Source organism: Nomascus leucogenys, chromosome 10 (assembly GCF_006542625.1).
Source record: "Nomascus leucogenys isolate Asia chromosome 10, Asia_NLE_v1, whole genome shotgun sequence".
NCBI lineage: Eukaryota > Metazoa > Chordata > Mammalia > Primates > Hylobatidae > Nomascus > Nomascus leucogenys.
In genome coordinates, this window is record NC_044390.1 from 72830267 (window position 1) to 72842718 (window position 12452).

General features: G+C 39.7%; 1 pseudogene; it reads left to right on the forward strand.

Moving 5' to 3' along the window:
- LOC115837040 overlaps positions 1 to 12452 on the forward strand; it is a 199114-nt pseudogene that overhangs the window by 169862 nt on the left and 16800 nt on the right.

A 12452-nucleotide genomic window follows, 5' to 3' on the forward strand; every position in this document is an offset into this window, starting at 1 on the left:
TTCAGAAGCAGATACTGAGCCTCAAATATGCTAAGATTGCCCTAAGTGAGAGTCTATTGCCTATAGAGAAAGAGCTGTGGAAAAACAGACACAAGCTCTTATCATGCAAGTGACTGACCTGCAACAAAAGGTGCGTGCACAGCTTCGCCAGGTGGCTACTGTTAAAGTGAGGACATTGATTGGAAAAGAATGGGACCCTGCAACTTGGAATGGGGACGTGTGGGATGACCCTGATGAAGGTGAGGACACTGAGTTTGTAAATGCTGATGAATCTTTTTTGCCAGAAGGAACAGCTTCCCCATTTCCAGTAGTGGCAACATCCCTTCCCTGACCCATGCTGCCATCAACCATTCCACCTTTGTCTGAGGAGATAAATGCTGTGCTGTCTGAGGCAACAGATAAATGCTGTGCTGTCTGATGGCCTCCCCTGAGGGAGTTGCCAGGCAAAATAATATGCCAACACCCGTGTTTGCTTCTAGACTTATAACTAGACTAAAGTTCCAGCAGGCCCTTAGAGGTGAGGTTGAGAGCGTGACCCACGAGGAGGTGCACTACACTCAAAAAGAACTGCTTGAGTTTTCTAATTTATATACACAGAAATCTGGAGAAGAGGCATGGGAATGGATACTAAGGGTGTGGGATAATGGTGGAAGGAATATAGAGTTGGATCAGGCTGAATTTATTGATTTGGGCCCATTAAGTAGGGACTCTGCATTTAATATTGCAGCTCACGGAGTCAAAAAAAGGTTCTAATAGTTTATTTGCTTGGTTAGCTGAAATATGGACGAGACGGATTAGAAGCTGGCCCACTGTGAGTGAGCTGGGAATGCCTGATCTCCCTTGGTTTAATGTAGAGGAAGGGATCCAACAGCTTAGGGAGATTAGGATGGTGGAGTGGATTAGTCACTTTAGACCTACTCATCCCAGCTGGGGGAGTTCAGAAGATATGCCCTTGACTGATGTCTTGTGAAATAGATTTGTGAGGACAGCACCTGCATCTTTGAAGAGACCTGTAATTGCTCTTCTCTGTGTGTCAGATCTAACTGTGGGAACCACAGTCACTCAAATACAAAATTTAAATACAGTGGGAATAATTGGATCCCAAAGTGGCAGGGGCCAAGTGGTGGCACCCAACCATCAAAGGCAAGGTGGGCGTAGCTACCATAAAGGACAGCAGAGGCAAAGCAGCAATCAGAATAGTCTGACCCATGTAGAGCTCTGGCATTGGCTAATCATTCATGGTGTTCCTAGAAGTGAAATTGATAGTAAGCCTACTGCATTCCTACTTAATTTATACAAGAAGAAAACTTCTAGGTTGAATGGACAAAAGACTAATTTGGATTATAAAAACAGAGAATCATGGCCCCTCAATCAATTTCCAGACTTGAGCCGGTTTACAGACCCAGAACACCCTTGAATGAAGGGGAGGTCGGGTCCCCATGGGGAAGGACCTCACTACATTACTGACAATTTACGCAGAGAATCTTTCTCCCATCTTTTCTCAGGGAGACCTCCAGGCTTTCATCAGGGTAATTCTGCATTGGGGAAAAAGAAATGGTCAGAGATTTTGGAGACCACTGGACACTGACTCTGAGCTGACGTTGATTCCAGGGGACCCAAAACATCATTGTCGTCTTCCAGTTAAAACAGGGGCTTATGGATGTCAGGTAATTAACTGAGTTTTAGCTCAAGATCTATTTACAGTAGGTTCAGTGGGTCCCTGGACTCATCTTGTGGTCCTTTCCCCAGTGTCAGAATGCGTAATTGGCATAGACATACTTAGCAGCTGGCATAACCCCCACATTGGCTCCCTGACTGGTAGTGTAAGGGCTATTATGGTGGGAGAGCCAAATGGAAGACATTAGAGCTGCCTCTACCTAGAAAAATAGTAAATTGAAAACAATATCACATCCCTGGAGGGATTGCGGAGATTAGCATCACCATCAAGGACTTGAAAGACTCAGGGGTGGCAATTCCCACCACATCCCCGTTCAACTCTCCCATTTGCCCTGTGCAAAAGACAGATGGATCTTGGAGAATAACAGTGGATTATTGTAAGCTTAACCAAGTGGTGACTTCAGCAGCAGCTGCTGTACCAGATGTGGTTTCATTGCTTGAGCAAATTAACACATCTTCTGATACCTGGTATGCAGCCATTGACTTGACAAATACCTTTTCCTCCATTCCTGTCCATAAGGCCCACCAGAAGCAATTTGCCTTTAGCAGGTAAGGCCAGCAATGTACCTTTACCTGTCCTACCTTAGGGGTATATCAACTCTATGACTTCGTGTCGTAATCTCATTCAGAGAGAACTTGATTGCATTTCACTTCCGCAAGATATCATACTGGTCCATTACATTGATGACATTATGCTTATTGGAACCAGTGGGCAAGAAGTAGCAAAACACTGGACTTATTGTTGAGACATTTGTGTGCCAGAGAGTGGGAAATAAATCTGACTAAAATTCAGAGACCTTTTACCTCAGTAAAATTTTTAGGGGTCCAATGGTGTGGGGCCTGTTGAGATATCCCTTCTAAGTTGAAGGATAAGTTGCTGCATTTGGCCCCTCCTACAACCAAGAAAAAGGCACAATGCCTAGTGGGTCTATTTGGAATTTGGAGGCAACACATTCCTCATTTATTGAGTGACCTGAAAGGCTGCTAATTTTGAGTGGGGTCCAGAACAGGAGAAGGCTCTGCAACAGGTCCAAGCTGCTGTGCAAGCTGCTCTGCCACTTGGGCCATATGAACCAGCAGATCCAATGGTGCCTGATGTGTCAGTGGAAGATAGAGATGCTGTCTGGAGCCTTTGGCAGGCCCCCATAGGTGAATCACAGCAGAGGCCTATAGGATTTTGGAGCAAGTCCCTGCCATCTTCTGCAGATAACTACTCTCTTTTTGAGAGACAGCTCTTGGCCTGTTACTGGGCTTTGGTGGAAATTGAACGTTTGACAACGGGTCATCAAGTCACCATGTGACCTGAACTGCTTGTCATGAATTGAGTGCTTTCTGACCCATCTAGCCGTGAAGTGGATCATGCACAGCAGCATTCCATCATCCAATGAAAGTGGTATATACATGATTGGGCTTGAGAAGGTCCTGAAGGCACAATTAAGTTACATGAGGAAGTGGCTCAAATGCCCACATCTCCACTTCTGCCACCATGCCTTCTCTCCCCCAGCCTGCACCCATAGCCTCATGAGGAGTTCCTATAATCAGTTGACAGAGGAAGAGAAGACTAGGGCCTGGTTGACAGATGATTCTGCACAATATGCGGTCACCACCAGAAGGTGAGCAGCTGCAGCACTACAGCCCTTTTCAGGACATCCCTGAAGGACAGCAGTGAAGGGAAATCTTCCCAGTGAGCAGAACTTTGAGCAGTGCACCTGGTTGTACATTTTGCATGGAAGGAGAAATGGCCAGATGTGTGATTATATACTACTGATTCATGGGCTGGAACCAATGGTTTGTCTGGATGGTCACAGACTTGGAGAAGCATGGTTGGAAAATTGGTGACAAAGAAACTTGGGGAAGAAGTATGTAGGTGGACTTTTCTGACTGGTCAAAAGCTGTGAAGATCCCATGTGAGTCCTCACCAATGCGTGACCTCAGCAGAGGAGGATTTTAATAGTGAAGTGAATAGGATGAACCATTCTGTGGACACCACTCAGCCTCTTTCCCCAGCCACCCCTGTAATTGCCCAATGGGCCCATGAACAAAGTGGCCATGGTGGTAGGGATGGAGGTTACACATGGGCTCAGCAACGTGGACTTCTAATCACCCAAGCTAAGTTGGCTACAGCCACTGCTGAGTGCCCAATTGCTAGCAGCAGAGACCAACACTGAGCCCTCGATATGGCACCATTCCTCGGGGTGATCAGCCAGCTACCTGGTGGCAGGTTGATTATATTGGACCTCTTCCATCATGAAAAGGGCAGAGGTTTGTCCTCACTGGAATAGACATTCACTTTGGATATGGGCTTGCCTATCCTGCATGCAATGCTTCTGCCAAGACTACCGTCCATGGACTCATGGAATGCCTTATCCACCATCATGGTATTCCACATAGCATTGCTTCTGACCAAGGCACTCACTTTATGGCTGAAGAAGTGCAGCAGGGGGCTCATGCTCATGGAATTCACTGGTCTTACCATGTTCCCCATCATCCTGAAGCAGCTGGATTGATGGAATGCTGGAATGACCTTTTGATGTCGTGATTACAATGCCAACTAGGTGACAATACTTTGCAGGGCTGAGGCAAAGTTATCCAGAAGGGCATGCATGCGCTGAATCAGCATCCAATACATGGTACTGTTTCTCCCATATTCAAGATTCACGGGTCCAAGAATCAGGGGATGGAAGTGGAAGTGGCACCACTCACCATCACCCCTAGTGATCCACTAGCAAAATTTTTCCTTGCTCTTCCTGCAACATTATGTTCTGCTGGCCTAGGAGTCTTAGTTCCAGAGGGAGGAACCCAGCAATACGGAGATACAACAATGATTGTGTTAAACTGGAAGTAAAGATTGCCATCTAGACACTTTGGGTTCATCCTACCTTTAAGTCAACAGGCTGAGAAGGGAGTTACAGTGTTGGCTGTGGTGACTGACCCGAACTATCAAGACGAAATCAGTCTACTATTCCACAGTGGAGGTAAGGAAGAGTATGCATGGAATACAGGAAATCCATTAGGGCATCTTTTAGCATTACCATGTCTTGTGATTAAGGTCAATGGGAAACTACAATAGCCCAATCCAGGCAGGACTACAAATGGCCCAGACCCTTCAGGAATGAAAGTTTGGGTCACTCCACCAGGAAAGAAGCCACAACCTGCTGAGGTGATTACTGAAGGCAAAGGGAATACAGAATGGGTAGTAGAAGAAGGTAGTCATCAATACCAGTTATGACCACGTGATCAGCTGCAGAAACAAGGACTGTAATTGTCATGAGTATTTTCTCCTTCTTTTGTTAAAAACATGTTTGTGCATGTATACACTTGTACTAAGAAAATATCTTTATTTTATTTCCTTTCTACTTTATCATATGACATAAGAGTTATTGACCTCACATCAGCATTTAAGTATTGTTAACTTTATATAATAGTATTTGGGTTGGGGATTGGTGTGTTTCCGGCTGTAGGAAGGATAACTCTATTATGCTAGGCATAATTATGACCTTATTATTTTCTTTATTTGAAGACTATACATGATCTCAGGAGATGTGCATGGGTTTCAGTTGACAAGGGATGGACTTGTGATGGTTAATACTGAGTGTCAACTTGACTGGATTGAAGGATATAAAGTATTGATCCTGGATGTGTCTGTGAGGGTGTTTCCAAAGGAGATTAACATTTGAGTCAGTGGGCTGGGAAAGGCAGACCTACCCTTAATCAGGTGGGCCCCATCTAATCAGCTGCCAGGGAATATAAAGCAGGCAGAAAAATGTGAAAAGGCGAGACTGGCCTAACCTCCCATACTGCCTCTTTATCCTGTGCTGGATGCTTCCTGCCCTTAAACATTGGACTCCAAGTTCTTCAGTTTTGAGACTCAGACTAGCTCTCCTTGCCCCTCAAGCTTACAGACAGCCTGTTGTGGGAACTTGTGATTGTATAAGTTAATACTTAATAAACTGCCATATATATCCTATTAGTTCTGTCCCTCTAGGGAACCCTGACTAATACGGAGGTCTTTATGGTTCTATATGCTACAGGTTATGGGGTATACACAAAAGTTCAAGACAAGATCTCTTCGTATGAGCTTTGCATTCAAACAGTCGTAGGTTTCAAAGTCTGGGCAGGTTACTTTTCCTTCCTGATTTGCCATTTCCTTGTCTGTAAAATGGTGAGAATAATTTTTACCTTGCATGCACTACTGGATGATCAAATGAAAGGGCTGAAACTTTGTCAGGCATAGAGCAAGTGTTAGGTAATTGATTATTATTCTTGAGCTCTAACATTTTTCTTTTTAAACAATAGGTAATAGTTGATTGAAAAGATCTCACTTTCTTTTGATAAGAAATAACTTATATAATATCATCGTTACATCTTTAGTGACTGCCACATAATAAGTGCTAAATAACTGATGTTTTGGTTTGAAGGAAGGGTTTAACTGGAGTCATGATAGTCCCTGCCACAATCTTCTATTCCCTTCTTTATACTTTCTATACTCTCCTCTCCTCCCCACTGCTACCCCTCCTTCAAATCCATTTATACTTTCTGTGGGACACTTGTTTTGTGTGAAGTGGTCTCGTTAAATAGTTCCTGTACAGGGAGTACATTTAGGATTAAAATGTAACAGGGAGTAAGTTTAGGATTAAAATGTAACGTAATTACAAATGTATAAATATGGCAACTGATATTTACAGAAAATAGAAAGAGTCAGTTACTATAGAAAAGCTAATTATAGGGTTTCTCTCCACAACCTTCTGAACTGGTTTTAACAAAGTCAACTTCTGAAGGGTTTTCATTTAAATGATTCATTTAAGACACCATCTGTGCACTCAGTTCCTCCCAGGACCCTGCATTCCAGGCGAAAGCTTAAGGGACAGGAATGATCATGCATGTCTGCTTCTGCTTCACAAGCCAAATGGAATTTTTTGTCTCCTTTCTTCTTTTCTACCTTGAAACCTTGAACTTACTTTGGCTCCTTGAACTGAAAATGATGCTTGACAGTATGATGGCAGAAATACATTTCCTACTTTTATTTCTTAATACGAATATGTAATAAGGAATCAATGAATTTCTGGTTATGGTAGTAGCTAAAAAGACATTTAATCTTGGCTTGATCTGGGTCCTCTTCAGCATTCATCATCCTTTACCTGAATTGTTTTCTGGTTTGCTGCAGCATGCATTCCTGGTTGCTGTCCTGAGCGGATCCATGCTTGCGAGCCTTGGCTGAGTTATTCAGCATCCTCCATATGGTCTTTCACAGAGCATCAGTTATTAATTTTAATGAAGTCCTAATTATCAATTTTTTATGTTATGGATCATGCCTTTGGTGTCATAGCTAAGAGCTCTTCACAAGCCCCAAGCCCTAAAAATGTTCTCCTATGTTTTCTTTCAAAAGTTTTACAATTTTATGTTTTAAATCTATGATACATTTTGAGTTAATTTTTATAAGGTGTTGGTTTCAGGTTACATCATTTTTTTGTCCATGGATATCCAATTGCTCCAGCACCATTTGTTAAAGAGACTATCCTTCCTTTATTGAACTGCACCTTTGTTAAAAACTAGTTGGCTGAATATGGGTTTAGGATAGCTATGTCTGCTTGGTGGCTTAACGTTTTTAACATTATGTAATGTCACTCTATGTCCCTGGTAATTTCCTTTGCTCCAAAGTCTACTTTATCTGATAATATCTTAGCCATTCCTGCTTTTTTTAATTAATATTTTTATAGTATATCTTTCCCTCTCCTTCTATGTTCAGCCTACCTGTGTCATTATATGTGAAGTAAGTTTTTTATTAGGCAGCATATAATTGGGTCATGTTTTGTTAATCGATTTTGAAAGCCTCTGTTTTTAAAAATATGTATATTTAGACTATTTACCCTTAATGTAATTATTATGTTAAAACTTAAGTCTGCCATTTTATTTTTTGTTGTTTTATTTGTTTGCTTTGTTTTCTGTCACTATGTTTTCATTTCCCTGTGGGTTACTTTAACATATTTATAATATTTTTGAGTATGTATATTTGTACATATTTTTAGTGGCTGCTCTAGGTACTATATTACATATATGTAATGTGATATATATAACATATATATGCGATTATATATATCATACCATATGTGATCATATGTCATATATAACATATATGATCACATATATAACATATTACATAATATGTTATATATATAATCACAATTTACTTGTGCTAACATTTTATCAGTTTGAGGAAAGTGGAGAAATTTTATCTCCCTTTATGTCCCTTAGCCCTCCCATGATTTATAATATACTTGTCTTAAATATTTCCTTCACATGAAAACCACATCAGACATAATTTTTCTTCAACTGACAGGCACAATTTAGAAAACTCAAGAGAAAATATATTATATTTACCCATATTTTTCCCCTTTCTGTGTTCTTTATTTCTTACCGATATTCTTAGATTCATTCTTTTGTAATTCTCTTTCTGTTTAAAGAGCTTCCCCTCGCCATTCTTTTGGTGTAGTTCCGTTGACAATAAATTCTCTTACTTTTTCTTCATTTGAGAATGTCTTGGTTCCTGAAGGATATTTTCTTAGTGTATAGAATGTTGAGTTCACAGGTCTTTTTTTTTTTTTAGCACTTAAAAAATATTGTGCCACTTCTTTATGACCTGGAAATATACTGTCATTATATATATTTTTCTTTATAGGTAATGCATTGTTTCTCTCTGTCTGCTTATAAGATTTTTTTTCTTACTCTCTTGTTTTTCAGAGGCTTGACTATAATATGTCTTTGTGTGGACTTCTTTGGGTTTTCCCAATTTAAAGTTTTCTGAGCTTCTTGAATCTGTAGGTGTATATATATATATATATATATATATATATATATATATATATATTTTGCCAAGTTTGGAAAATTTTTCAGCCATTGTTTCTCAAATGCTATTTCAGCCTGACCCTCTTTCTCCTCTCCTTATGGAACACAAATGAAGTGAATTTTAAATCTCTTGTCACATTCCCACATATTTCTAAGCTTTGTTAATTTTTTTCAGTCTATTGCTATCTCTGTCATCCATGTTGGGTAATTTTGATTGTTCTGTTTTCAAGTTCTCACTGATTCTTTCTTTTGTTCTCTCCGTTCTCTTGTTTGGCTCATCCACTGAGTTTTTACTAATAATTTTAGTTATTTATTTAGTTAATTTTATTAATAATTTTAGTTATTGCATTTTTAGTTCTAAATTTTTGTTTCTTTGTTTTTTAGTTTCTCCTTATTTCTTTCATTTTCTTTCTGGGACTTTCTATTTCTTTGCTGAGACTTTGTATTTTGAAAATTTGCTGATAATTGCTCCTTGAGGCATTTTTTTTATAATGGCTGTCTTAAAATTCTTGTCAGATAGTTCTAGCTTCTGTGTCATCTTATATTGGCATCTGTGATTGTATTTTCTCAGTCAAGTTAAGATGTTCCTAATTCTTGGTGTAATGAGTGACTTTCATTAAAACCTGGACATTTTGGGTATTATGTTATAAGACTGTAGATCTTATTTAACTCTTGTATTTTAACTATTGTGCAAGCATAGAGAGATGATGCTTTATTACTGCCAGATCTGAGTGAATGTTTGGGTTCTCTACTTAGTCTATATTGACACCCAGAGGGAGAGAGTCTCCTTGTTCTTACTGAGTGAGGATTACACTGGGCCTCTGCTGGTACCACACATCTGAGAGGGGAAGGGGGCTTCCTTACTGCTTCTCACATTGTCACTACTGACACTGTCTGGAGAGTGAAGGTGGCTTATTACTCCTGAGCAGTGATTAAAGCCATGACTCTCCACTAGGTCTCCTCTGATGTCAATCCCATGAGGATGGGATGGGATCTTTTTTACCACCTGATGAGAGTAAAGGACCAGCCTCCCTACATGGCCTCCATTGACACAACAGGAGGAAAGAGAATTTGTTACTGGCTGATAGAAAGGAAAGTCCTGGCTCCCTACTTGGCTTTCTGTAACACCAGTCCAGTGGGGATGTTGACACCTGTTACAGCCTGCAGTGGAAGTGGAAGTCTTCTATTGATATGATTGTTCGTGTGCCTAATCCCCCACTTTCTTTAAGGAAGAACACTAGAGAGAGCTTCTAGCCTGGTTTCTCAGAGTCAATATACACTGACTCCTCAATGACCTGTCTTCTTGTGCTGGAAATGCCTTTCCTTCTTTTTCCCATCCAATGACAAAGTGGCCTTGGATCTAACTATTATTGAGGACTTCTTCTTTGCCCAGATCATGCCAGGACTCTGAGACTTAGTCTCCTTTTTGCATATGTGGGACCTGCTTTTGATACCTACTGCCTACAGGAGCTGTTGGATAATAAAGCAAGCACCAGAAGACTCCAGTTGAACCCTGAATTTATCACTTACTTGATACTTGAACGTGATGAGACTGAATTTGCTCATTCCTCTGTGGATATCACAGTACCTCCTATACTTCCCAGAGTTATTGTAGGGATCTAATAACATAATGAAATATAAATGTTAAAACACTAGAGTAAGGTCAGATACGGTTGTTATTGTGGAATCCAAGAGGAAGCTCTGTTCCAACAAGAAAATTGTGTAGACACTGCTTATTGTCACCCAATATCTATTCTTTCCATGTCTCTAAATAACGTACCTCTCACATTTGAGTCAGTTTACCCAGAGTAACATTAAACCTTCCAATCTCTTCTAACTAAGCATGACCAATGGGACTTAAGCAGAAGAGATGTGTGCAACATCTCACAAGTATTCCTCAAAATGAAAGAACATTACCTTCTCCTTCCTTTTTCTTTTTTCATTTTGAATGGAATTTGGACAAAATGACTGGTGCTACAGCAGTCATCTAGAATAAGGAAGATGAGAGCCATACTGTAAGAATCTCAGAGTGAGTGGAAAAAGCCTAGGTTCCTGATAGATTCATGAAATTATAACACTAGACTTGTATGGTTGACCTGGAATGTTTGCATGAGGAAATAAACCATGCGTGTTCAAACTACTAGGTTGGGTTTTCTCTTTCTTGTAAGTAAACCCAATCTAAACAATGCAAATGCACACTCCAATAAAAAGTATGGGTTTCAAATCAATTGCCTGTGATAGAAATGAACATTATTAGCATCTTCACAGCCCTGGCAAGATTCATATCCTGATGAAAATTCTTATTCTCATGGGAGCTTTCCCTGCCAGAACTCACAAACTCTTTTTGCTAAAAAAAAAAAAAAAAAAAAAAAAAAAATACTTTTATGGATTCTGGGATACAAGTGCAGTTGTGTTACATCGATACATTGCCTAGTGGTGAAGTCCAGGCTTTTAGTGTAATCCAAATAGTGTACATTGTACCCAATAGGTAGTATTTCATCCCTCATCCCCCTTCCACTTTCCCATCTTTTGCAGTCTTCAGTGTGTATTGTTTCACTCTGCATGTCTGTGTTCACTCATTATTTAGCTTGCATTTGTAAATGAGAGCATGTAATTTTTTACTTTCTGTTTCTGAGTCATGTCACTAAGGATAATGGCCTCCAGTTTCATCCATGTTGCTGCAAAAGACATGATTTTATTGATTGATTGATTGATTGAGATGGAGTCTTGCTCTGTCGCCAGGCTGGAGTGCAGTGGTGCAATCTTGGCTCACTACAACCTCTGCCTCCCAGGTTCAAGTGATTCTCCTGCCTCAGCCTCCTGAGTAGCTGGGACTACAGGCGCTTGCCACCGTGCCCAGCTAATTTTTGTACTTTCAGTAGAGACGGGGTTTCACCATGTTGGCCAGGATAGTCTCGATCTCTTGACCTCGTGATCCACCCATCTCAGCCTCCCGAAGTGCTGGGATTACAGGCGTAAGCCACCACCCAGCCAATTTCATTCATTTTTATGGCTGAATAGTATTCCATGGTGTGTGTTTGTGTGATATATGTATATATACACATATATGTGTATATCTCACAGTTTTTTATCTGTATATGTATGAGTATATGTATATTGATATACATATGTATACATGTATATCGATATACATGTATATCGATATACATGTATACATATACATGGTGTGTGTGCATGATATATATAGACATATATATGTATATCAGTTTTTTATCTGTATATGTATGAGTATATGTATATCGATATACATATGTATACATGTATATATACATGTATATCGATATACATATGTATACATGTATATCGATATACATATGTATACATGTATATCGGTATACATATGTATACATGTATATCGATATACATATGTATATAGATGTATGTGTATATATGTATGTCTATATACATATGTGTATATATGTATATGTATATATGTATATGTATGAGTATATGTATATCTCACAGTTTTTTATCCAATCATCCATTGATAAACACTTAGGTTGATTCCAGGATTTTGCCATCGTGACTAGTGCTGTCATAAATGTATGAGTGCAGGTATCTTTTCCGATAAAACGATTTCTTTTCCTTTGGGTAGATACCCAGTAGCAGGATTGATGGATTGAAGAGTAGTTCTATTTTTAGTTCTTAGACAAATTTCCATGTTGTTTTTTATAGATGTTGTACTAATTTACATTTCCACCACCAATGCATAAGCTTCCTTTTTCTCCTTGCCAACATCTGTTGCTTTTGGACTTTTTAATAATAGCCATCCTGACTGGTGTGAGATGGTTTCTCATTGCAATTTTGATTTGCATTTCTCTGATGATTAGTGATGTTGAGCATTTTTCATTTGTTTGCTGGCTACTTGTATGTCTTCTTTTGAAAAGTCTCTGTTCATGTTCTTTGCCCAC